The sequence below is a fragment of the Ceratotherium simum genome, chromosome 20 (assembly GCF_057802395.1).
Source record: "Ceratotherium simum simum isolate JZ-2026a chromosome 20, ASM5780239v1, whole genome shotgun sequence".
NCBI classification, from domain to species: domain Eukaryota; kingdom Metazoa; phylum Chordata; class Mammalia; order Perissodactyla; family Rhinocerotidae; genus Ceratotherium; species Ceratotherium simum.
The window spans coordinates 40,494,482-40,521,657 of NC_141919.1; the positions used below are offsets into that span (position 1 = coordinate 40,494,482).

Genomic DNA, 27,176 nt, shown 5'->3' on the forward strand with positions numbered 1-27,176 from the left:
TATCTGTCTTCTTTAATTGTTATGTCTGTAACCAATTTACTCTTCAATGAAAACTATATAATTCCCACTTAAAAACATATCTTTGTCAACACTTGTTTTGTAATTTATGCTTGTTGTTTTTGATTTTCATTTCCTCAATAAATAATGATGTCGAAAACATTTTTCATGTGCTTATTAACCCTTTTGTGAAGAGTCTGTTGAAGTCTTTCTCCATTTTTCTATTTATATATCTGCCGTTTTAACTGATTTTTAGAAATTCTTAAAATATTGAGGATATGAGTCTTTCGACAATTTATTTTCCAGATTTCTTCTTGCACTCTGCCTTTTCACTCCATTAATGGTGTCTTTTGATAAACAGAAGCTCTTAATCTTAATATAGATCAATGTATCAATCTTTTCTACAATGGATGTGCTTTTGTGTGTCCTGTATGAGAATTCTTTGCTTACCTTAAGGTCAAAAAGATATATTTATATGTATTCTTCTAGAGTATTTATAGTCTTAGCTTTTACACTTAGGTCTGTGATTTATCTCAAATTAATTTTTATGTAAAGTTTGAGGTATGAGTCAAAGTTCTTTTTTGTTTCATATAGATAGCCAATTTTCCAAACTTCGTTTATTGAAAAGCCTATTTCTTCTTCCACTTATATTAACTGATACAACAATTGTGAATCAGTGGATAATATTTGGATGGCTCTGTTCTGCACTCTCTATTCTCCACCACTGTTCTCTTTGTCATTCTCACATCAGTCCCACCACACTAGAGCTTTAAAATAATTCTTGCTATTTGGAAATATAAGTTTTCTATTTTTATTCTTCTTTAAAATTGCCTTGGTTATTCTAAGTCCTTGGCGTTTCCATATGCAATTTAGTCTCAGCTTGTCAATTTCCACACAAAAATCTGCTGCAATTTTATTTGGATTGCATAAATTCTGTAAATCAATTTGATAAAGCAACATTTTAACACCATTCAGTAGTCCAATCTATGAACATGGTATATCCATCCATTTATATATGTGTTTTTAATTTGTGATGCATTTCTTGTTAATCTTAGAGAAGTTGTTGTGGGGGGTGGTGAATTGGATAGGGCATGGGGAGTCTGGCTATGTGCCAGTACCTTCTATCCTATTGCCTTCTTTGTGTGGGTAGCCACATTTTTGGTCTATTTCCTTATATTCAGTTCTCCCTGTTAAAATAGTGGTATGGTTTTTGTTTTCCTGACTAGAAAATGACTAAAACAACTAATTCGAGAAAGACAAATTAAAAATTAAAAAGATAATTTATACCCAGAGTTCGTGTAATGTTGTGGAAATATACATGTACAATATTTTGAATATAAATTAGGGTAGCCTTTGTACCGGACGTTTGGCAGTAAGTATGAGCGTTCAAAATGCATATGAAATTAGACCAAGCTGTTTTACTTCTAAGTACCTGATTTAGTGCCATATTCTCTCATGGGTATAAAGGTACACTTGCATGTTTATTGCAGTAATCTTTGTACTTAATATCAACAAGAAGATAACTATCAAATAGTAGTTAAATGAAATGGTACCTCCATTCATTGTATGAAATTAGGTCAGGCTGTGTGTAGTGATGTGGAAATATTTTCTGAACAAATATTAGGTTTAAAAAAAAGTGTTGAATGATGCTGCTGGTATAATGCCATGTATATAAAAACATACACACACACATACACACACATAAATTCTGATGGATTATCCACCAAACTCTTAACAATGGTTACCACTTGGAAGGGGGCTGGAATTGGGAAGTGATGCCCTGGTGGTCACGGGCTTTTATTTATTGCAGTTGATTGAATCTAGAAATAAACACACACACATATCAAAGTAAATATTTTCATGTCATTCTTGTGTAATTATAAAATTTAAGCAAATACTCTTTAGCTATTTAGGTTAAAACCAGCTAAAAATACAACAGTAGCTTGCAGATAAGGAAGGGCAACAAGCAAGGGAAAGAGTGATTGGGGAGTAGGGAGTGGTTAAAAAAATATCTAGATATATCAAACATATGAATTTAAAGAAACTTCTTATAATCCCAAATATAGGATTCTGCATTGAACCCCATTTCTGCCAGGACGTGTGTGTGATCTAGGGTAACTCAACCTCCTTGAGTCTTGATATTCTCAAATGTGAAATGTGTTAGAAGCACTCATAGAGCTGTTGTACTAAACACGTGCATGCATTTTAAAGCACTTAGTGCTGTCTACAGAATAAGAACTGAATAAATGGTAGCTCTTTTTCCTTTCTCTACTTAGATCCATATCAGGGTATTATTTGTTTCCTTCTCTAAGATGCTTTGAAAATGTCCCACCCTTTTCTCAGTATCTGACTGACGGTCCAAAGAGCGCCACCACAAAGGCAGAATACCTGCTGGCATCTTCAGGAAGACCAAAAGACTCGGCACCTGACGTATTTCCTCCTTCCCACCCGGCTTTCCTTGATCCCTTCCGTTACTCCCACACCACAGTCGTTTCCTTCCACGCCAGTGTAGAGATCCCCACAGCGCCCACTTCATTCACTCGCTTCACCCTCCCTGCCCATTCTTTTTGCTCCTTCCCATTCTCTTTTGCTTTCTGGCTGTAAGAGTTTTCCAAAGAGTGGAAATCTATGGATGGGAAGCAAAAGTTGGATCAAGGTTTTGCAGAGATTTCTATAAAAGACTCTCTCTTTTTTTTTAGTGAGGAGGATTCTCCCTGAGCTAACATCTGTGCCAATCTTCCTCTACTTTGTATGTGAGTCATTGCCACAGCTTGGCTGACGAATGGTGTAGGTCCATGCCCTGGATGCAAACCTGCAAACCTGGGCTGCTGAAGCGGAGCATGCTGCATTTAAGCACTATGCCACAGGGCTGACCCCTCCCTCTTTTTTATTGAATATTTTTGGAACATGAGGGAAGCTCATTGTTATAATGATGTCACAGTTGCTAGAGCTGAAGGCAGACGGAGAGCAGGATCCAGTTCACTGTGGGACACAATAAAACTCCCCCAGAGAGGAGAGCCCCCAGCTGTTCCCGTGTGATGAACAGAACCAAGTCTGTGGAGCACAGGCTTGTGACACAGGAAGAGTATCTGTCCCTTCCCAAGGATTTCCTCCAGAGCTGATAATAAGTCGTTTACTGGCAAGAATCAACTCTAGTATTTCATTATTTTTCTGTTATAAAGGGAATAAATGTTCAACTACAGGAAGGGCATGGGCAGTCCTTAGCTATGTGGAGAGAGAAAGGGTCAAAATGTGGTTCCTGCCGGCAGTGGGCTGTGCAGGCCAGAGCCTCCTGATTCATGTCTAGTAAAAGGACTGTGACACTTTGCCATCAATGTGGGGGAGTGGGGGGAAGAATGCAACAGTTGTTAGAAAACGGTCTCAGGCTTGATGGGGCATTAAATGTCTCTTCTAGTAGTAAATTCCCAGTTTCACCAATATATTTCTAATATCAGATCACCTTGTTTGACTTTATAATGAATAAAACAATTGTCATCCCTACTTTGAATAGTGATCTTTGCATTCCTTCACCTCTGACCAAGTAGTGAGAAAGTAGAGCTCAGACATCTATTAATGAATGTCAGAGTATATTCGTTTGAAGATGTCAATACTTGGTTGAATTTAAGAGAGAGTACCATACTGTACACAGTAATGTAATTAGATAGTTAAAGAGGGCGTGTGTGTGAATTGCAGGGTAAGGTGGGGAAGCGAGGCCTCACATGGGGGAGTCTCTTCCCTGTGTACCTACAAAATTCTTTCCTTTCCTTCTTTCCAAATTGGAGTTGGGCAGGGTATGCACTTTATTTTAAAATATCTTTTCTCTCGTTATTTCCTCTTTTAGTGCTCCTGGGTGAATTAGTTGTCTACCCAGGCATGGACATTACTGTTCTTTAGTTTCCCTGGATTTTTTCATGTTTCAAATATTATGAATCCTCCTTTTGTTAGTTTCTGCAGAGTTTTTAAGTAGATATTACTTTCTGTTTATTTTTAAGGAATTTGTGTAAGAAAGTTGTATTATCAGGAGTGATTCAATATTAGATAAAGTGTGGATCAGAATTTAATAAGGAAAGTAAGATGTTTTGCATAAATGGGTGTGGTAGAGGGCTTCAGGATAGTTTCAAGCAGCTGATTCAGGGTCCCTGTACTGGCTTATTAAGACACCGGAGGAGAACAGGTCCTCAGCCATTGTTCATCAGCCACCTTCCCATCTCAGGTATCTCTGGGCCAGGTCTCTCTATTGTTTCAGTGCCAACATGGAGAGCAATGCTGAGCCTCTGAAAGTCTCTGATCAGATACCACCCCATATGTCCTCAGGGAGTGGAATCCTATCAGCTAGAGCATACACATCCTGAAGATCTGAGATTCTGTGCCTTTCTTCCTCAGAGGAGTAATGCATGAAATATTTTTAAAGGACCATGTGCAGTAAACCATTCTTCGAGTTTTTCAGAGAAGGACCAGTAGAAAATATTTTGATCCATTTTAAAAATGACTAACTTAGAAAGAATACAGATCTCAAATCAGTGTAGAAACTCACATTATTCACCAATAATGAATGTCTGCTTCTTTCTTAGAAAGAGGAGAGTCAAATTGTCTTCCCATGTCGTTTGTTCTTGTCTTTCAGCATCAACAGAAAGGCAGGAAAAAAAGCTGGCGCCTAAAAAGGGTAATGTTCTGCTGCTGAACGCTGGGCTCTTCCTGGATTAACCTGAGTATCTCTCCTCAATGAGGGCTCAGGTCCACAACACTGAGATCCGTTCCTAGAACCAGTCCTTCTCAGAAAATGATGACCTCAGAGGGGAGCCTCTTAGGGAGCATATCAGGCCTGGGACACTTCTCCTAACCCCTGTGCTCCCCATCCGTTGGAATTGAACAGTGATGGAGTTGGGCCATGGGTCTTGCTTGCTAGGGGGTGGAGTGAGATGTAGTGGAAGGATTATTTCTTTCGGAGGCAAAATTTCTGGGTCCTGCTGTTGGACAGGTTCTAAGTTGTTACCTTCCCTAAGCTTCAGACTCCTCTTTTGTGAGTACTGGCCTGCAAATCTCATGGTTGTGATGATCGCTTAGAACAATGTGTGTGAAAGAGCTTTGAAATGACATAGCCCTGTGCATATGTGAACCTTACTATTATTGTCATTGAACTTTTGACCTTGAATCCTAAGTCCTGGGCATTCGGAATCTAACCTTGAAAGAGTTTATTCCCAATGGAACATTCTACTCAGCTTCCTACAAGATCTGACCTTCTCCTGAGGTGAGCCAGGCTCCTATTTTCTCTGTTCGGAGAGCTCCCAGCAAAGGCGCTCACGTGGCACCAGACCTACATTCTCTTCAGAAAAGGTGATTCATCTCTCCTGTTATTTCAGGCCCCCATCTTCCTAGGTTGTCTGTGGAATTCTGGGCCTCAGTGCAGCCTGGAGTTGACATGAGAGAAAGAATCATAGATAAAGTGTTGTGAAATCAAGGCTTGGAGTAGAGATAAAGAGAATATCATGAAGTCAGACAAACGGGAGAATGTGACTCCTGCCAGGCCTGCCTGTCCCCATTTGGCATTTTTTTTTGAGGAAGATTGGCCCTGCGCTAACATCTGTTCCAGTCTTCCTTTTTTTTTTTTTTTTCTCCCCAAAGCCCCAGTACATAGTTGGGTATCATAACTGTAGAGTCGTAGCTCTTCTGTGTGGGATGCCGCCACAGCATGACTTGATGAGCAGTGAGTAGGTCAACGCACAGGATCTGAACCAGCGAAAACCCAGGTCTCCGAAGTGGAACGTGCAAACTTGACCACTACACCACCAGTCTGGCCCACCCCCACTTCGACTTTTAAATGTGCTTTGTACCCCCTGTTTCTTGCAGGCACCTGCACAAGCCTCCTTTGGTGGGTAACTTTCTGGACCAGTTATAGCAGGATCCTTCCTCTGAGGGGTGGCTTAGAGTAGCCAAGGAAGCAGATATCGTGTTGTTCATGGAGGTAGGAAGATGCTTTGCAGTGTCACCTTTGAGATCCACTAAGTCATAGCTCACTCTGACCTCCGAGCTTCTGGCCTCCACCCTCTGACTGGACTATACCACCCGCTTACTTTCCTTCTTTTCACCATGTAACCATTGGATGCCTTTCTTTGACCAGAGCCCCGTTTGTGACTGGATCCCACATGGTCAGGACCATCCTTCACCCCCACCACTTACCTCTTCCCTTCTACACCAAGAGCACACTCAGATACAGGACCGTATTCCCAATCCAAATCCCACTTTGTCTTTGGACCACACCTCATTCTCTGACCCCACCTCATCCCCGCGTCCAACTCTCTCTCAGGATTTCACAACTCCTGTAAGATGACACACCCCAGGGATTCCAGTGGTTCAGTTCACTGTTTCCCAATTTTTACAAGGTTCCATGTGAGAGATCCAAAATAGTTTCAACTATGTGAAGACCTGGACAGTGGCCTCCTGCGTGACTGCAGGAGTGTCCCCATACACAGCCATGGATCCATCAGGCTGTCCGTGACCCTGTCCCACTCTCTGCCTCTGGGACTCTGTTCCCTTAGGTCAGCCAGAAAGTCCTCCTGCATCCCCTACTCTCTGAAAAACTCCTCTCAAAGAAATGTTTCCAGAAAATCAGAGGATATTAAATGGGTCTCAATTATCACATTCTCTGAAGTAGTTTGTCTCTATTTAAGCAGAGATGTATATTTCCAAAACATATTTGTTTTTTTCTGAAAGGACACTTGTGTCTTCTGCCTCAGCCACATTTGGGGAAGTGTCGGGTTAGCCGGGAACTCAGACTTAGAGTAACAGAGGGTCAGCCTCAGCTCATATCGAGAGAATTTCTGAAGGTGATCAGGGTCAGGGAGGGATGTTGACGGTGGCACTGCACACCCACCATCCTCTCAGGTTGCTTAATTTGTATTTTTGAATACATCTCAATTCTAAAATCTTGTTAATATAATACTAACACAGGAATACAACAACAAAAAATGCAAATGCTCAGTGGCTTTGAAAGTGAGAAAATCAAAGACCATGTCCCGGGACCTAGACTCAATTGTCCTTCCCTCTGCTCCCTCATTATCTAGAACATTATATGGTCAAGGGGTGGAATAGTTGGGGTTGCACAGGCATCATAGTACAAAAATGACCCACTCAGCCTCTAGGAACAGTAAGAGACAAGAGACTTGACATATCCCAAAAATAGAACTGGACTCCTAGGGCCCTAAGTTCAGATGGGTAAGGAGACGTCCCCATGACCTTGACTCTTTTGGTGGGGAATAGCTTCCACCTGCCCCCAGATCTCCCCTCTATTCTTGATGCAGGCTGGGGAGGTGGGCACTGCTCCCCAACAATTATTATCTTAACCCTAATGAAAATGTACAGCCAACCACCAACTCCCATTTCCTCTCCCCATGTGACAGGCTTGAGAACAGAAAAACAGAATTCCTGGCTCTGTGTGTGGTTAGAGGGCTGAGGGAATGAGAGGAGACCCAAGGGAAGGCAGAGCAGATATAAGGGCTTAGGAAACCTGAGCGTAGAAGAACATATTATCAGACTTGAGAAAGAAATCTCCACATATCTTCAAGTGGCCCTCGGGTCACACCTGGCCACTGGAAGAGAACTGGGTTCAAAGCTAGTCACATGAAAATTGGGTCACCTTGCCCCACCTCCCAACCTCCACAGACAACCCTTCTCTGAAAGGGTTCAGAGGTCAGAACGTTTTCCTGAAAACAGCGGCTTTTGAATGTTAGAAAAACTATCCACAGTGGATGTAGAACTAATTGAGCTTTAGAGGAGGTGGGTGTTTAGGGGATCTTGGGGTTAGTGTGGCAAGTCCAAGAAACAAGGTAAGTGCTGCTTAAGGATCTGCCATGTCTGTGGGGTTTATCTATCTAGAAAAAAGCTTTGGACACAACAATGAATTCTCTCCATTGCGTGGGTACCTGGGAAAGGGAAGCCCTTCCCATGGAGACTACGTGACGCCTGATGGTGTCACTGCAGGGCAAGGGACGACACAGCGATCAGGAAGGGAATGTTCACAGTGCAGCCATAGTGACTGCAGATAAATGAACAAGTTTAACTGCAAGTGAAGAAGGAAGAATGACCCAGCAAGCGGGAAGGAATGGGAATGTCACCTTCTCACCATCATGACACCTGCCCCATTCCCTCACTGAAGCGGGAGGGGGCATAGTTGCTGAGCTATGTAACTTTGAAAATGAGTGGCATTTGTAAGACTAAAGACCAAAGACACTGCTCATAAGCACTCGAGTTGATAACGTTTCCCTCCGGGATATGGCTTAACAATTCTAATTCTGCTGTACATGTATGCTAGAAGTGAAATATTAAGAATATTAAGTAAATTGAAGTCAAGTGATGTGATTCAGGTTTCTCACTGATGGAGTGAAAGGTTACAGGTAAGCAAGAGAGTGGAGCTAGAATGGTCCATGTGGAGATAGCAGCATGCACTCATGTGTGGTATAGATACACATCTTTGCATATGGAAATATTTATAGGTACGTATATATACACAGGTTGGTTTTAACACATCTGTTCCGTTGCTCTGTCACCTGAGAAGGGCTAAGAGCGATGAAGCTTGAGTAAGAACAAGCACATCTTGTGCTCAGATCTAGGCCACTGATATCATTTCCAATAAAGGAACCAGGGTTCCTTGGAGAAATGACTGATTCTAGGACTACAGCAGGGAATATACAATATGAACTGAGACCATTGTGTAGTGCCAGAATTGAAATTCTAAAACACACACACGCGCACGCACACACACACACACACAGTGATGGGATATGTCAGAGGGACACAGGAGCTCACTGAAAGAGCTCACAATTACCAATTCTGGAGAAATCTGAGCGACAGAATAAGATTGTACAGATTATATTTCAAAGTACAAAATAAATATGCATTAGTGCATAGTGCTATAAGTAAATTATTGAATAAATAATTAAATATGAGAGAAGAGACAAATCTCCTGTTCAGAAGAATTCCAAATAATTTATACAGCTATTGTGCCCTCGAGGAGGTGGAGCATCACTCCCTGCTCTTTAAGTCTGGGCGCATACACAGACTTCCTTCCAAAGAGGACAGTGTGGAAAGGGGGGACATACAGTAACTTCACAGGAGAGAAACCTCATAACACTGCCCCCACCAGGTGATGGAGCTCAACAATAGCAGTGATGTCATGTTGACAATATGTACCCTTGATAGGGAGTGAATAAACGGCACTTTGCAAATGGTCTTCTCAAAAACCTGTAACCCAGCATAATTATTAGAAAAACATCAGACAAGTCCCAACTGAGGGACAGTCGATAAAATACCTGACCAGCATTCCTCACAACTGTCAAGGTCATCAAAAACCCCGGAATTCTGAGAAACTGTCGCAGCACAGAGGAGACTAAGGAGTTATGACACTAAATGTAATGGGGTATTCTGGAAGAGATCATAGAACAGAAAAAGAACAGTAGGTAAAAGTAAGAGAACCTGAATAAAGTATAGACTCCGTGTAGTAATAACATGTAAGGATTGATTCATTATTATGGTAAATGTCCCTTACTAAATAAGGATGTTAATAATAGGGGAAAATGAGGGTGGGTTATATGAAAACTCTCTGTACTGTCTTCATAATTTTTCTATAAGTCTAAAACTACTCTAAAATAAAAACCTTATTAAATAATTTAAAATTTCTAATTAAGAAAATATACCATTTAAAAAATGAAAAGGCAACTTGCAATTTGGGAGAAAATATTTCCAATACATATATCTAGCAAAGGATTTCTAACCAGAATATATAAAGGCCCCCTACAAATCAAGTTAAAAAGACAACTTACGAATGGCTAACAAATGAATGAAAATGTACTGAACACCATTGGTCACTAGGGAAATGCCAATGGAAACCGCAATGAGATACCAATTTACACTAACCAGAATGCCTAAATTAAAAAGAGTGACAATATTAAGTGTTAGCAAGGATGTGGAGAAAGTAGCACTCGCATTCTCTTTTTTTTTTTTTTTTTTAAAGATTTTATTTATTTATTTTTTCCCCCCAAAGCCCCAGTAGATAGCTGTATGTCATAGCTGCACATCCTTCTAGTTGCTGTATGTGGGACGCGGCCTCAGCATGGCCGGAGAAGCAGCGCGTCGGTGGGAGCCCGGGATCCGAACCCGGGTCGCCAGCAGTGGAGCGCGCTCACTTAACCACCAAGCCACGGGGCCGGCCCAAGCACTCGCATTCTTGTGGGAATGTAAAAAGTTATAACCTCATTTACCTATGAGAATGAAAACATATGTCTACAAAGAGATCTTTTACAAGAATGTCCATGACAGCTACATTCATATAGATGAAAACTACAAACAGTCCAAAAGTTCATCAACATGAAATGCATAAATATATTGTGGATCATTCATTCAATGGAACTAGTACTGAGCAATAACAAATGAAGTACTGCTAATACACGCAAAAACGTGGATGAATCCCAAAGGCGTGTTAAGCAAAAGAAGCCAAGCACAAAAAGAGACATTCCAATTATATGAGGTAGAAGAAATAAAGCGAATCCTTAGTGACGGAAATCAGATCATTGTTTGCTCTGGGCATTGGGGGTTGAGGGATGATGATGAATTTTATATCTTGATTACAGTGTTGATTAATAGTTCAATCTATGTATTAAATACATAAAATTATATACTTCATAACCATTCATTAATTTGCATGTAAATTTTGTGTACATGATATAGGGTACAAGAAAGCAAGAATTATCTTTGCTTCCTCACCTCTATTTCCTGAGGGTAAGCACACAAACAGGCATATTGATGCTCGCTTTTTGATCTTAATATGAATGAATGAAGGATTTGTCCATCTAATCTTCATCTTCTCATAAAAATCTGGATTGGTTGGGTTTTCATTACAAATGTACAAAAGAAAATTTTTCTTGTAGTAAAATTTAATAGCTGACAAGAGAATCAAAATATTAAGATGAGTATGTTGTTCTATTTCACACAATAGAAAAGCAAACATGTTATTCTATAAAAATCTTTAAAATCGAAGGCAATATATTTCATACCAAAAGCAGTCTTTGAAGGCAATCAACATTTTTTTTAAAATTATTTTTTGTTTTTTATTTTTTTGTGAGGAAGATCAGCCCTGAGCTAACATCCGTGCCTATCCTCCTCTTTTTGCTTAGGAAGACTGGCCCTGAGCTAACATCCGTGCCCATCTTCCTCCATTTTATGTGGGACGCTACCACAGCGTGGCCTGACAAGCGGTGTGACGGTGCGGATCCGAAGCAGCCGCCAGCAGTGGAGCACGTGCACTTAACCACTACGCCACAGGGCCGGCCCCCCATTTTTTTTTTTTTTAAATGAAAGCCCTGGACTCACTCCTTATGTGCATTTTTAAAAAAAATCAACCACAGCCATAGTTTACATAAGGGTGTTGTACATTTCATGGGTTTTGACAAATGCATAGTGACATGTATCCACCATTTTATCATACAGAATAGTTTCCCTGCCCTGAGACTCCTCTGTGCTCTACCTGTTCTTCCCTTTGCCCCACCCCCCTACCCGACCAAACCCTTGGCAACCACTGATTTTTTACTGTCTTCATATTTTTGCCCTTTTCCAGAATGTCATATAGTTGGAATCATACAGTATGTAGCCTTTTCAGATTGGCATCTTTCTCTTAGTAATATTCATTTAAGGTTCCTTCATGTCTTTTTCATGGCTTGATAGGTCATTTCTTTTTAGCGCTGAATAATATTTCATTGTCTGGGTGTACCACAGTTTATTTATCCATTCACCTATTGAAGGACATCTTGGTTGTTTCCAGGTTTTGGCAATTATGAAAGAAGCTGCTATAAACATCCGTGTGCAGGGTTTTGTGTGGATGTAAGTTTTCAGCTCATTTGGGTACCAATGAGCACAACTGCTAGATTGTATGGTAAGAGTATGTTGAGTTTTGTCAGAAACTGCCAATGTGTCTTCCAAAGTGGCTGTACCATTTTGCATTCCCACCAACAATGAGTGAGAGTTCCTGTTGCTCCACATCCTCACCAGCATTTGCTGTTGTCAGTGTTCTGGATTTTAGCCACTCTACTAGATGTGTAGTGGTATGTCATTTTCATTTTAATTTGCATTTCCCTGATGATGAATGATGTTGAGCAACTGTTCATATGCTTCTTTGCCATCTCTACGTCATCTTTGGTGAGGTGTCTGTTGAGATCTTTTGCCCATTTTGAATTGGGTTTGTTTTCTTATTGTTGAGTTCTAAGAGTTGTCTGTATATTTTAGATAACAATCATTTATGAGATCTGTCTTTTGCAAATATTTTCTCCTAGTCTGTGGCTTTTGTTCTCATTCTCTTGACAGTGTCTTCCACAGAGCAACAGAAGTTTTTAATTTTAATGCAGTCCAACATCACTTTTTTCTTTCATGGATCATGTCTTTTGTGCATCTAAAAAGTCATTGCCAAATCCAAGGTCAACTAGATTTTTGCTATCTGTTTTTAAACAAGATTTATCGTGAAGACAACTGGCTCTTGATTTCCACTCTGGCAACCTCTTACATACATTCACTGTGTTGCTTCTCTTTAAAATAAAGACTATTTCCTTGAAATAGCCCTTCACAGCCAAGAGGAAGTACTGGCCTCAGGAATTTCTTTCACTTTTTTCTCTTGACTAACAGATCTCCAGGTGTCCAAGCTACTGACCAAGACCAGTGAGGAATTTCTCCAGGAGGGTCTCCTCTACAAACAAGCTTCCCAGAATAGTGTTTTTATATACAGTGCCCCTAATTCTCATTCTTGTGTTTCTTTTTCAACCTACTGCCATCTGGTTTCTGTCCCATTATTTCTACTAACCCAGATTCTGCTAAGGTCACAAGCAGCATCTGTTTTCAGGTCCACTGGGACAGTTCAGTCCACACCTGCCCTGCAAGCACCACTTGGTCTTTATTTATTTATTTTTTTTGTGAGAAAGATTGTCCCTGAGCTACCATCTGTGCCAACCTGACTCTATTTTTCGTATGTGGGACGCTGCCACAGCATGGCTTGAAGAGTGGTGTGTAGGTCCAATCCCAGGATCCAGGCCCGGGAACCCTGGGCCTCCGGAGCGGAGCCTGTAAACTAACCACTCTGCCACTGGTCTGGCCCACCACTTTTGTCTGTTAATCACACTTCTTCCCTTCAGTAGTCTCCCCACTATTTGTCCCCATATGTTCTTCTAACTGGACTGGCCTCTCCGCCTCAGTGCCCATTACAGACTATCCTCTGCCCTACCTTTAAATGTTGAGGGTCTGCAGAACGAGGTTTAGGTCCTCTCCTCATCACCCACTGTATAAGTGACCACATCCATCCCCATGCCCTCATGCCGAAATATGCAGTGAGGTATCCCCAATTAATACCTGTGCTGATGGCGTTGGTTGTTCATTCTAGACCCATATGTCCAGCAGCCAGCAAGACTTCTGCAATTACATATCTCCCAGGCACCCTAGAAAGGATATCTTTTTTCCCCCCAAAATTATTTGCATCTAATTCTGATGTGAGAACATTTTCCTTTACTTCTTTTTGTATTTTTAATATAATTGAGATTTCAAAAATCCTCATAATCTTTTTATATCTCTTTCCCTGTAAGACTGAAAGTTTCAACACAGAAAGTATTGTGTTAGATGTATTCACCTGTGTTTCTTTAAGGCAATTCCACAATCTCCCACTTTGAAACACAATTCATACGTATGACATGAACTGAATGAATGAATGAGTAGGTAAATATCACTGTCCATTCTTTGATTTGATTTAGAAAACCGGGGTGTGGATTTAGGCTTTAAGGATAAACAGACTCAAGAAGTTTTCTTTGATAAGAATTTAATAAATAAAACAAAATGCAAATTTAATAAAATGGAAAAGTCAACATGTTTTCTAATTTTTAATACAATGTAAAGGCAAATATCTTTTATGTGAAACTATAAATATAAATACGATAAGAAATAAGAATAAATAAATAAATATAAATTAATACACAATAAATAAAAACATCAGGGCAGTCATCTCTTAGGCACTGATGCCCCAGGACATGAATATTTTTAACATATTCTTGCTGAATACAACTGACAAAATATTAGCTGACTTAAATTTAATAAAGTTTGTGACTCTAGCAGAAATAAGAGCATTTTGAAATGACCAAAGGCATGTGCAAGGGTGACATGGCACATTAGTCAAGAAGAATCATTTCAAGGTGACCCCAGGTCTCTCTCCTTCATTCTTAACCTTTCTTGCCAGTTTGTCAACGAAGAGAAGGATCTCATGATTTCCACTCTGAACATCTCCCAGGCACAGTCACTGTATTTCTTCTCTTTCAGGTACAGATGGAGTCCCCGGAAGTACCTCTTCACGGCCAGTGTAAGGCCCACAGTTCCCAGGGCAGATTCTTCCTCTCCCGTCTCCTGCTCCAAACAGGTGTCCAGGTTTTCCAGCTGCCGATGGAGTCCAGTGCAGAGGTTGTCCAGGAGGGTCGTGTTCCAGGCAGCAGAGGAGCGCTCTGTGTGGAAGAGGGTGAAGATCTGCTGGAGTATCTCGTGGAGGACAGAGATGGCCTGGGCCTTCTGGAACTGGCTGCATCCACCATCTCCTGGGGAAACCTGAAGTCTTTTCTGTGCTTCAGACAGAGGAAAGGGGAGATTCTCCTCATTTGGCCCAGAATGACAAAGTTCTTCCTGCTAACCAGGACATGCTTCTGAGGCAGGTCACAGCCCAGAGATCCACGAGGGCCCTAGCTGAACACCACCAAGGCCTACAGCAGAGAGAGCAGGAGGGCCATGGGGAAAACGAGGGTGCTGTTGCCCTGGCTGAGCTGGGTGGCTATGAGCCTTGGACCCAAGGTTCTCTGATGACATTCTTTCTAAGCATGGCCATTAAATAGGGAACACAATAATTTTCATTTTTGAAACAGTTCTCTACACTTTTACTTCCTTTTTTGTTTTATTTATGTATTCTCCATATGGTCTAACAAGGTGTCATCAATCCGATCTCTTAATTTTGCAATGGAAGTTTAATTTTTCCAGGAAACTTCAGATGTGCCAATCTGAATGGATACTTATCAATCAAATGAGAAAAGACTTTGTGCTAAAGTCAGAAGTGATATAGGTATGTCAGTACTCACACACACATGCACACACTCTGTTTTTCACACATAAATATTGTCTTCTCTGTCTAGGACATATTTTTAGTTCTGATCTTAGGCTCCATTTTACCCTCTTTACATAGGAGGGCAGGTTCCCTCAGCCCTAGTGGGCTCTGTATTGTTTGAGGGATTTACCAGACCACCTTCGGCAACTAAACTCTTTAGAATCAAGGACTTGGGTTTATTTGCTGTTTGAGTCACAGCAGAGGCTGGTGATTATGAGTGAAATCAGCTTCTCTGATGTTTCTTTTCCTCATTCATGCAGGTACATGTGGTTATGCTTTTTGTGGCTCACGATTCTTCACTTAAAAATTTTGTACCTTCTTTTCACTTAGTGGCTCAGTGGGCAAGATTTGTCTTGCTTCTCCTGCATGACATTCTAATTCATGATGAGGTGAGAACAATAAAGGAAGTAAAAGAAAGGCAAAGAGGCTGCAATCTCAATCATTATGAAGACTTCAGATGTTTTGTTTCTCATTTCTACTTTCCTAGAAAGCAAAATCTGACAGTTGTTTTGTGGGCAAAAAGAAAACAAATGTAAGTTTGAATGTCATGAAAGTGAAACAACAGAAGTGATTTTCAGCTGACAAAATGACATATTCTAAGTTAGCAAAATTCAGCACAGCTAAATTGGGGACCAGGGTATGACAGAGGGGAAGAATTAAGGCCAATTTTGAAAAACACAAAGGTAGGACAATGGCTGCTTCAGCCAGACACTCAAAGACCAACTCCTGGGTCAATGGCCTGCCTTTAGGTTTGCAAGACCAGCCATCTGATTTTCTTTCATTTAATCCACATGTGATCAGCTCTGAGGAGAAAGGGAAGAAGTCACACCAACCAGCTCACAGAGACTTTCAACCAGAACCCTAGTTGCTAGAACACTCACCCTGTCTGTCAGGATAGTGGGTATCAGCCCTTGCCTGAGCGCTCTACCACTTGGTAAATCCTCTCAGGCAATGAAAAGATTGCCTTGAAAAACTACAAGAAAGGGAATTGGTATTAAATTAAATTAATTAGAATTAAAAGAAAGGAATTAGATGATTCCAAAAGATTCTGATCTTAATTTAGACAATAGTAAACATGATATTAAAAAATAACTGAATTTTTTTGCATGCTTATTATGGACCAACCGCTCTTCAAAGTTCTTTAAAATAGTAACTCAATCCTCTCAATAAAATATGATTGGATTACACTCACTGATACAGCTGGCTAGAAATATAAATGTGGAGTTGAACTCTTCCAAATGTACCAAAGATCCAAGGGCAAACCTTAGGGAGGGTCAATATAATGGCTTGTCTGGAAGAGTCCATTAAAGGAAGTGATGGATAGAAATGGATGTGGGCTTTATGAACCAATGAGAGGCCACGGCATGAAATCATAGAGACAAGACAGTAAGACGACAAAGGATCCTGAGTTCCATTTTGAATACCAAAGCATTCTTGTCTGTTGTTTTGTAGGCAACACGGGGTGTGGTATAAGTCCAGTGAACTGACTTTAAGTTTATGAAAACACAGACAAAATCTCTGTTAATAGTTAGAAGGGAGTAAATTTTTCTGCCAACTGAATAAAAATTCTAAGATTTTATGAGTGATTTCTTCAATGAAATGTAGTATAATAATTTTACTAATCCCTTAACTGCAGACCCTTGGAAGCCTGTTTATTTCTAAGTCTTGAGTTTTCTCATGACTTTAAGAATAAACAAAAAGCACCTGACGATTTCTTTGACTTGCCTCCTTCAGGACCTCACTGATTCCACGGAGCCCTCTTCACGCAGCCTGCTCTTCTCGCTCCCAAGGACAACTCCGTTTCTCATCTCCAGGCCAGACTGCACTTCTTGCTGTCTGCTGATAGAGTCCAGCGAAGAGTCTCTTCTCCTCTCTGTCCTTGCAACCAATGGTTGCGATGTGAGTGCTGAAGAGGCTCATGTATGACCAAGATGGACGATTATTACGGACCTCCCAGACAGAAGCAGGGAATGCTTTCAAAGGCTACTTACCAAGGAGAGTCTTGCTTGAGCTCCAGACTCAGCCACACTGCTTAGTGTCGTTGTCTTTATTTTTCTAGCCTCATCCTATTAAAAATTCATAAAATAAAACTGTAGGATTGAAGTAAACATATTATTAAAATCAGTATTAATTGATAAAGTGATATTTTTAAGAATGTTCTTTGCTTATTTTTTTGACCCTAACCTCAAGAAGGTTTCCAAACTCTAAGTGTACCTTCTCAGTGCAGTGTGCACCAGCTGGAAAGAAAAGAATGACGATTGATCCATCAATGTCCTCTTTCCAACTGCCTAAATTAAATAAATGAATTTTCACAAAGGTCTTTGTTACCTTTAGAAATTGTGATCTTCCAACATGCACATTACTAATACATGTCCTGCTGGGGAGGCTCTACCAGCTTGTGGCTACAAGCATTCAAATCCCTGCGTGTGTCCCTCCTATTCAAGCACTGTTTTATTTTGTCTGTTTTTAAAGGAGGCTGCACCATGACCCTAAGTTAGGAAATTCCTTGGATTGCATTGGCCCCAGGAACAATTTTCCCTCCACTGTGATGACTTGCTGAATCTGAGGGAGGGAAGAGAAGTTTGCAGCTGGCACCAGAGTAACCCTCATCCCTTCCAGTACTCTGCAGGCTGCTGTGCTGTCAGTGTCACCCATGCTGGGGACATTGTTATTGGTCATGTCTTCGTGAGAGAACTCTGTGCTCTAAGCATCCACCTCAAACTTCTGACCCTCTGAAGCAGATGTTCTAGAGAAACACTTGACTCAGTGCTACCAATTGTATCATTCCATCTCCTGAGGACCTGCCGCTGTTCCAGTGAAGGCTTTCATCTCTGCTCTCCTTCCAAGTTCTCAGGCTGTTGCTGACTGTCAGCTCCAAGTTTCCTGCCCTTTGGGTTTTTGAGTAAATGGGAGTCCTGAGTATGGTTTTGCCTCCTCCTAGTGCAATCAGAACGTGGAGGCCCCTAAATAGAGACACAGATGAGCTCCTGGAGTCTTTACCAGCTCATCTGGTGTAGACATGCGGGCAGGGCTCCCTCTAGTCTTTACTGTGTTCCCGTGGGAGGCTGGACAGTCTTGACCTGCAGCGCGCAGCTGGGGGCCGACAGAGAGCGGGGGAGGCAGGGCCCATTCACACTCACTCCCTGTGCTTACAGGACCCGGCGGTCCCCAGCTGGCACTGCACTGACCTGCTGTCACCGTTCCAAGGGAACCACAGCTGGGACCATGGATGCCTGTGCCCCTTCTCCAATCGCGCTGCCCAGGGACCTACCTGTGCTGGGCGGGCGGGTGATTATAGCCCCTCCATGACAGCTCCGCGAACCCCACCCCTACATCCCTCCTTCCCCTCGTTCTCCAGTATTTTGGAATATGTAACAAATTAATAACTTCTGGATATGATCCGAATATGACTACAGAGATTTTTCAAGGTAAGGTGGGAATATGGGGCCAAATCATACCATTTTTGCCCACAGAATATAAAAGACATGAAGGACACAAATGCATATTACTGAGTGAGAGAAGCCAATCTGAAAAGGCTGCCTGCTGTGTGATCCCGACTATATGACGTTCTGGAAATGGCAGATCTGTGGCGGCAGTAAAATATCAGTGCTTACCAGGGGGTGGGGGATGAATAGGTGGAACACAGAGGATTTTAGGGTAGAGATACTATAATGGTGGATATATCATTATGCATTCGTCCAAACTAATGTTGTAGAGGATACAATACCAAGGGTGACCCTAAATATAAACTGTGGCCTCTGGGTGATAATGATGTGTGAATGTTTGTTCATCATTTGTAACAAATGTTGCATCTTATGGGAGATGCTGATAATGGGGAGACTAGGCATATGGAGGAGCAGGGAGTGTGTGGGGAATCTCTACACCTTCTGCTTTCACTTTTGCTGTGAACCTAAAACTCCTCTAAAAAACAAAGGCTATTTTTTAAAAATATACAAAAGCTCAGGAAATGAGCTTCTTCCAGTATTAGGTTTGATTCTTTCCAAGAAAGAGCCTTTTTAAACTCTGGAGATAATGCTGAACAGGAGAGATTCTGCATACAGCAGAAGCCCCGTCTCAGGACTTGGTCTCTGTCTTTGTCCATCTTGCCCAGCAGCGGGCGCTCTTCCTTTATAAATATTTTAATATTCCACAGAGCAAAATGGATCCAGCTTTCTGTTTCCATTTTTGCAACAGCAACTGTTACATCATTGTAACAGGGACTTCCCCTCATTTCCAAACATATACACGAGGAGAAAAGGAGAAAAAAAAAAGGCCTCTCCTATCAGCGTTTCAGAAAAACCTAGAACTTTCACTCAACTTTTCTTCAATTTGTGGCTTTGTACTTTTAAGGGGAAAGTGACAGCCAGAAACCATAATGGAAAAGAGAGCAGCTATGTGAATGGGCAGAACAGCTTAATGAGGAGAGCACGCTGGAGGTTTCTGCATTGGAAGGAAGGAAACGATGGTGATACGAGAGTGAAAGAATGGGATCCAGGAAAGCAGAGAGGAAGGGGGAAGTGTGCCAGATACCAGGATCAGCAAATGAGTACTATATAAACGTATGTAATACTGTATTTCTTTATAGATATATAGTATATATAGTATATTTTATGGCATGTGTATTTTGTAGTGTATATGTACATATTTATATATGTATATATTATTATTGTGTATATAATTATGTACAATTAATGAGCCACTTTTTCCCAGTTCTGTTTTTTAGACCATCATCTTTTTGCAGTCAGTTACAGAGAGAGATGTAGGATAGCTCACTATACTCCTACAGATCTATATGAAAAAATAAGAAAATAGCCACCATCTGTTAAGACCTCACTCAATGGAAGATACTCTGTTAAGTGTTTTGAAATGTTCTAGTTTGTTTAATACTCACAATAACTCTAGGAATATTTCCACCTTACTTTATATTTGAGAAAACTGAAGGTTGGGGAAGTTGAGTAATTCCCCAGGATCACACATATGTCCTGGCAGAATCTAGGTTCAATGCGGAATCCCATATCACATGTCATAAATAACTACTTAAGTTTCATCCTGTGAAACCTCAAACTCTGTTTTCTTCTTCAGTGCTTTCTGGAGATCCTTCCTCCTGGTTTTCCCCTAACTGCACTGACTACTCTGTCTCTGTCCACTTTGCAGGCTCTCCTCTTTCTCAGCCTTAAAAGTTGAAAGTTTTTACAAGCTTTAGATCATCTCATTCTACACTCCAGTCATCAGTAACGACATCCATTACCATGCCCTGATTTCCAATTATGAAACAAACAATTACAAATTCATACCTCCAGGATGTACATTGTTGGAGATTCCACATTCACATATGCATCTACCAATGGGACAGCTGTCCTTAGATGTTTCTTGAGGACTCTATAGAGAACATCTGCCTTTTCCCCCTTCCTGACATCCCTCATTAAAGCTCCTGGTGACAGAATCCCTTGGCCTTTGTCTGCTTTATGTCCCTTTCTCTTCTAAATTGCAAGCTGCAAGACAATAGGTTTTGTGATTGCTTTATTCACCTCTGTATCCCCAGAATAACCACCTAATCTGGCATGGAAATATGCAGATTTAAAATATAACTGACTGGAAAAAATGAAGGAGTAATTTGAATTCATCCTCCATTCTTCAATATGGGTTGCAAATTAGGCTATTTCTTTTTTTAAGAATAAACAAATCCAAGATGTCTTCTGGGGAAAAATTTCATGAATTAAAGAATAGAATTTGACAAAAAAAGGTAAACAACTTTGGTTGTATTTCCACATATTATAAAGGTAAACATGATATTATATGAATAAAACTATTTTAAATACCATGAATTTGTGACATAGATAAAGTAGATGAATGAATAAATGAATGAATATACGAATGCACTGGAGCCCTCAGCATGTTAATCATAGTTATTTTAAATTCCTGGTCTGATAATTCCAAAATCTTTACCAAAACTGAGTCTAGTTCTGATGCATGCTCTGTCTCTTCAAACTGTTTTTCACCTTTTAGTATGCCTTGTAAGTTTTTTTTGAAACTTGGACATGATGTACTGGGAAAAAGGAACTTTTAGGCAAGGTGTTACATTTATCCAGCTCTGTTTACTGTTTGCTGTAGCTGTAAGTGTTTATTGTTTGGCTCTGTTTACTGTTTGCAGTAGCTGAAAGTCTCAGAGGCTAAAATTTCCTGTTGTGGCCTTGCTTTTTCCTCCCATGTTGTCTTTGGGTTTCCCTAGAGACTTCTTCAATGAAGTCTGACACTTGCAGTTCATTCATTGTAATCTCTGGTTATTGTACTGGAACCCTATTGATGTAAAGGTTGGTATCGGGGAGGGGCAGTGTTCTAGAATCCGGTGATTATGTCTCGGTCATTTAGTGAGCCTGTGCCCCTTGGCTGTGTCCTTCACAAGTGCTTCTCATCTTTTTTACCATCCTATGAGGTGAGACAGGAACATTAGAGGGGTTTGGAGTTAGGTATTTCCCTTCTCCCATGTGGAAGGCTAGAGGAGGCTGGAGTTGAGTATTTGCCTTCCTCCAGGTGGATTAGGCTCTGGTAAAATACTTTCCCTTGAGGGCAGGTCTTTGTTATGAGTATTTCAAAGTGATTTCTTTTTCCCTTCCTCTGCTGGAAGCATCAGGAGATTTTTCTCTGATTTGCACAGTGAGAACCTGGTGGGGCTCCTGAAGGTAAGAGTCACAAGCATGTGAGCCCCTCCAAAGACTGGACATCTTGGAGTTATTTTTTGTTTTTAATTTTTTGTTTATTGAAGTAACATTGGTTTATAACATTGTATAAATTTCAGGTGTACATCGTTATACTTCTATTTCTGCGTAGATTACATCATGTTCACCACCCAAATACTAATTACAGCCCATCACCACACACATGTGCCGAATTATCCTTTTGACCCTCCTCCCTCCCCCCTTCCCCTCTGGTAACCACCAATCCAATCTCTGTCTCTATGTGTTTGTTTGTTGTTGTTATTATTTACTACTTACTGACTGAGATCATATGGTATTTGACCTTCTCCCTCTGACTTATTTCACTTTGCATAATACCCTCAATGTCCATCCGTGTTGTCACAAATGGCTGGATTTCATCATTTCTTATGGCTGAGTAGTATTCCATTGTGTATATATATCACATCTTCTTTATCCATTCATCCCTTCATGGGCACTTAGGTTGCTTCCAAGTCTTGGCTGTTGTGAATAACGCTGCAATGAACACAGGGGTGCATGTATCTTTACGCATTGGTGTTTTCAAGTTGTTTGGATAAATACCAGCAGTGGAATAGCTGGATCATATGGTAGTTCTATCCTTAATTTTTTGAGGAATCTTCATACTGTCTTCCATAGTGGCTGCACCAGTTTGCACTCCCACCAGCAGTGTATGAGAGTTCCCTTCTCTCCACATCCTCTCCAACACTTGTTGTTTCCTGTCTTGTTAATTATAGCCATTCTGATGGGCGTGAGGTGATATTTCATTGTAGTTTTGATTTGCATTTCCCTGATAGTTAATGATGTTGAACATCTTTTCATGTGCCTGTTGGCCATCTGTATATCTTCTTTGGAGAAATGTCTGTTCAGGTGTCACACTCCCTGATTTCAAAATATACTACAAAGCTATAGTAACCAAAACAGCACGGTACTGGCACAAAAACAGACACACAGATCAATGGAATAGAATCAAAAGCCCAGAAATAAACCCACACATCTATGGACAGCTAATCTTCAACAAAGTAGCCAAGAACATACAATGGAGAAGAGAAAGTTTCTTCAACAAATGGTGTTGGGAAAATTGGACAGCCACGTGCAAAGAAATGAAAATAGACCCTTACCTTACACCATACACAAAAATTAACTCCAAATGGATTAAAGACTTGAATGTAAGACCTGAAACTATGAAACTTCTAGAAGAAAACATAGGCAGTATGCTCTTCGACATCGGTCTTAGCAACATATTTTCAAGCACCATGTCTGACCGGGCAAGAGAAACAATAGAAAAAATAAACAAATGGGACTACATCAAACTAAAAAGCTTCTGCACAGCAAAGGAAACCATCAACAAAACAAAAAGACAACCTATTAATTGGGAGAAGATATTTGCAAACCATACATCTGATAAGGGGTTAATCTCCAAAATATATAAAGAACTCATGCATCTCAACAACAAAAAAACTAACAACCCAATTAAAAAGTGGGCATCTTGGAGTTTTTAAATCTCTAGCTCATCCATATGGGCCCTTCCGTAATTCCTGAATGATAGTTGAAGTGTTCCTACCAATACTAGCTTCAGCTGTGGTTTCTGCTCCTGTGTGTCTGCTCCAGGTAAGCCACGATCTCTGCAGCCTCCTCTCTCTGCAGTTATAAGGGCAGCAGCTTGCACTGTGACCTCAATTCTCTGACAGATCTAAGAAGAGTTGTTGTTTTCCAGTTTGTTTTGCATTTTTGTTGTTGTTCATGTGAGATCAGGAATGACGACCTCCAAACTGGTTACATGTTGAATGGGAAACCAGAAGTTCCCCCAGTACATGAGTACATACATAACCCCATTATAGGTGTCTCTCAAGGAATATGCCCCAGAGATAATCATTTAAGAACAACATTTTAACACAAGTTTGAACAATTTAACTCGATACATTCTAAGACTAAAGCAGAAATAAGAGTCTTTAAAATGACTAAAAATGTGGGGGAGTGACATAGTGTATTAGTTGAAAAGAATTATTTCCAGGTTCCTTACCCTACTTCTTAATTTTTCTTGCAAGTTTGAATATGAAGAGAATGATCACGTGATTTCTAGTTTGACAGTCACACTATCGCTTCTCTTTCAGATCGAGATGGATTTCCTGGAAGTACCTCTTCTCCTCTAGTGTAAGGTTCTTCCTTCCCAGAGGAGTGTCTTCAGTTTTATCCATTTTCTGTGTCAAACAAGTGTCCAGGTCTTCCAGGACCTGATGGAGTCCGCTGCAGATTTTGTCCAGGAGGGTCGTGTTCCAGGCAGCAGAGGAGCGCTCTGTGTGGAAGAGGTTGAAGATCTGCTGGAGCATCTCGTGGAGGACAGGGATGGCCAAGGCTTTTGGAACTGGCTGCAGCCACCATCTCCAAGAGGAGATGTCCTTCAGTCAGGAGAACAGAGAGATCCTCCTCATTTGTCTCAGAAGCATCAGGTCATCCTGTGAACCAGGACATGCCTCTGAGGCAGGTCACAGCCCAAAGATGAGAAGGTGATGCAGCTAACCGGAGGAGGGCCATCAGAGGGTGGGCATTGCAGACCTTGGGGATGCTGGTGGCCTGGATGAGGTGTGTGTCTGTGTGAGTCTTGACCCCGAGTTTCTCTGAAGTCCTTTCTTTACATGTCTCTTCAATATAATACATAGTAATTTTCATTTTCTGAATGTTCCTATACACATTTATTCTTTTTTTTTTTTTTTTTTTTGCTTTCTTCTCTGTGTGTTCTAAATAGATTGGAATAGATTAGAAGACATAACCATTTAAATTATTCTTTTCATTTCTTTGATTTAAGTTTAGTTTGCCAAAAAAAACTTCAGATGTTTCAATGTAAATGGATTCAAAGCTTTCAAATGAGGAAAGTCTTTTTGTGAAAGTCAAAAGTGTGCAAATACTGTTCTTCTTGCTAAGAACAAAATTTCATGTCTGCTTCTAGGCTCTGTGTTGCTGTCTTTATTTTGCATGTCAGCCAAGCTGCCTCATCCTTCTGGAATCTGTCTTCTTGAAAATGGATTTATTAGACCTGATTGACAAGTAACCCTCTAGGAGAAAGCTCTATATCTTGTTCACAATTTTATCATTAGCCAGGGTTGATATGAATTACTCAAGACATATTATTAGTGAAAAATATTCCCAGATTTTGTGTACAAAAGAAGACTTTCCAGTATGGCCATGTGGCAGTGCTGCACCGGGGCCTCACGGCCAGAAATGCAACGGGCACTTTCCACTCGCAACATTTTCCTATGAATGACACTTCAGGTTGTTCCCAACGTCTCTGGCTGCATTCTTAACTTTTTTAAGTGCACCTCAGTGTTCCAATTCTAACTCCAAGACCTGCAACGTGTTTATCCTTCCCCAGCACCACCTCTCCTCACCAATTAGTACGTGTTTATCTGACCCTCTGGCTCAATGCGCACACAGCCACATATCTTCCAATTTAACTCTCAATAACTCTGTCTTTAATGGGCTGCCAGGAGTCAGCTCATCACACTTTCAACTTTTAGCAAAACTGTATTGGAGGGTGATTGCTTTTGTCCCCGAAATAATGAACTTCCCAAGACCCCAGAGTGTTTCTGTGACAACCCCTCTTCTTTTCCTCAGGTACTCAGGGGTCAAATATTTCCACAGCTTCCAGATATCACAAGCCAAACGTTATGCGCTACAAGTGTGTGGAGGGGGAACGGGTTTAGGTAAATTACCTTTGTTTTTTCATATTCACCTCAAATATCAAAGGAATTTTATTTTGCTAAACGTTGATTTTTACACTGAGCTCAATTTATTAAACTGTTGAACACCTGTTATGCTCTAAGTGTCTGAGGTGTCCACTAGGGAGTCACTGATGATTGACCTCCCGTTAGAAGCTTATATTGAAGTATTAATAACCCTCCCTGCGTTACTCAGTCAGTACATTTCAACAGAGCTTCTTGGCTCATCATTCTCCATCTACAGTGAAGCTGTAGGGCAGTGAGGGCAGTATAGGATGCTATAGAAAACTAGCCATCTTTGCTTTACTAGTTTCAGAGTCTTTAAAATTTTATGTTTTTGTTTTAATTCAGTATTTTTCTGGGCAAGGGCTGTCTTGCTGCTTCTGAATTACTTTTTATTTCACCCTGAGGTTAGTACCAAAATAGGGAAGTAAAAATGGAAACATAATGGGCCTGTACCATTATTTTCCATCATTTTTAATACATCATTTTTTTCTTTCTCCACTCAACTTTCTTAGAAAGCTGTCCCTGCATTTGGAAGCACCGAGGCAAAGGGAAAACAGATGTCAGTCTGAATATGACAAAAGAAATAAAGTGAATCCCCAGGTGAGAAAAATGACAATGGGAGTTCTTCTCTTCTCTTATCACCCTTCCACTCTTCCATCGTGCTTCTGCTCATTATTCACCAAACCAGCTCTCACTAAGGTCAATTCCATCTGTTTCCCCATTTGGTGGATGGTTTCAATCCACAGAGCAGTTTACTGATATTCAACATAGTACTTATCAAAGTAATGATAAATTATCATTATAAATAATTAAATATGTCATTATTTAAAATAAATATTAAACATTGTAATATGATTTGCCAATACATCAAATCCAAGAATCTATCCAGAGACAAACTTCAAAAAAGGGAAAACTCTGCAGAAAAAAAAAATCCACATTCTTTTCCAATTCCCACTCTATTTCTCTCCTGCGTTTCAGGAGGCAAACCTCTCAAAACTATTTTCTGTATATAGAGTCACTAACTTGTCTTCTTCACCCTTCCTCCTACTCCAGTGTGGACTCTGGTGATTAATTCGACCAAACCGGCTCTCAGCAAAGTCACCAATGCCGTCTATTCTCCTAAGGCGGCAGACAGTGTCGATCCACATTTTGCAATGATGCAATTCTTCAAAGCAGTTTTAATCTTTTAAATAGAATCTAATCCCCATTCTCTCCCATCCTATTAGCTTATTGTCATTCTACCTCTTTTTCGTTTGTGGCTCTTTGCCCCCTTTACCAGTGGAAGGTTCTAGGAATGAATTTCACATCCTTTTCTCATTCTAGCCTCTCTTCCCATGTGACCACTTCTTTTCCTAGGCCTTCAGTTTATAGAATTACTTGTAATTGCAGACTCAAATGTCCACTTTCCAAAGGATATCTGCACGTGGATGTCAAGCAGTCAAATGTAGAGAACACCTCCTTCTTTGTTTTGATTTCTTGACATGCCTGCTCCAGTTTCTGCTGAGAGAATTCCGTTTTTTTCCCTTCTTATTATACCATTTGGCATAACTGATATTAAGTATGAATACTGTTTTTTAGGTTGGTTTC

At 40.6% G+C, this 27,176-nt stretch overlaps 2 pseudogenes; both read right to left on the bottom strand.

Annotated features, from left to right (window-relative positions):
- Positions 1–14,115: 14,115 nt before the first annotated feature.
- LOC101401611 (interferon omega-2-like) lies at positions 14,116–14,865 on the bottom strand (annotated as a pseudogene).
- Positions 14,866–16,918: 2,053 nt separating this feature from the next.
- On the bottom strand, positions 16,919–26,737 carry LOC147914417 (interferon omega-2-like; annotated as a pseudogene).
- Between the last annotated feature and the right edge of the window lie 439 nt (positions 26,738–27,176).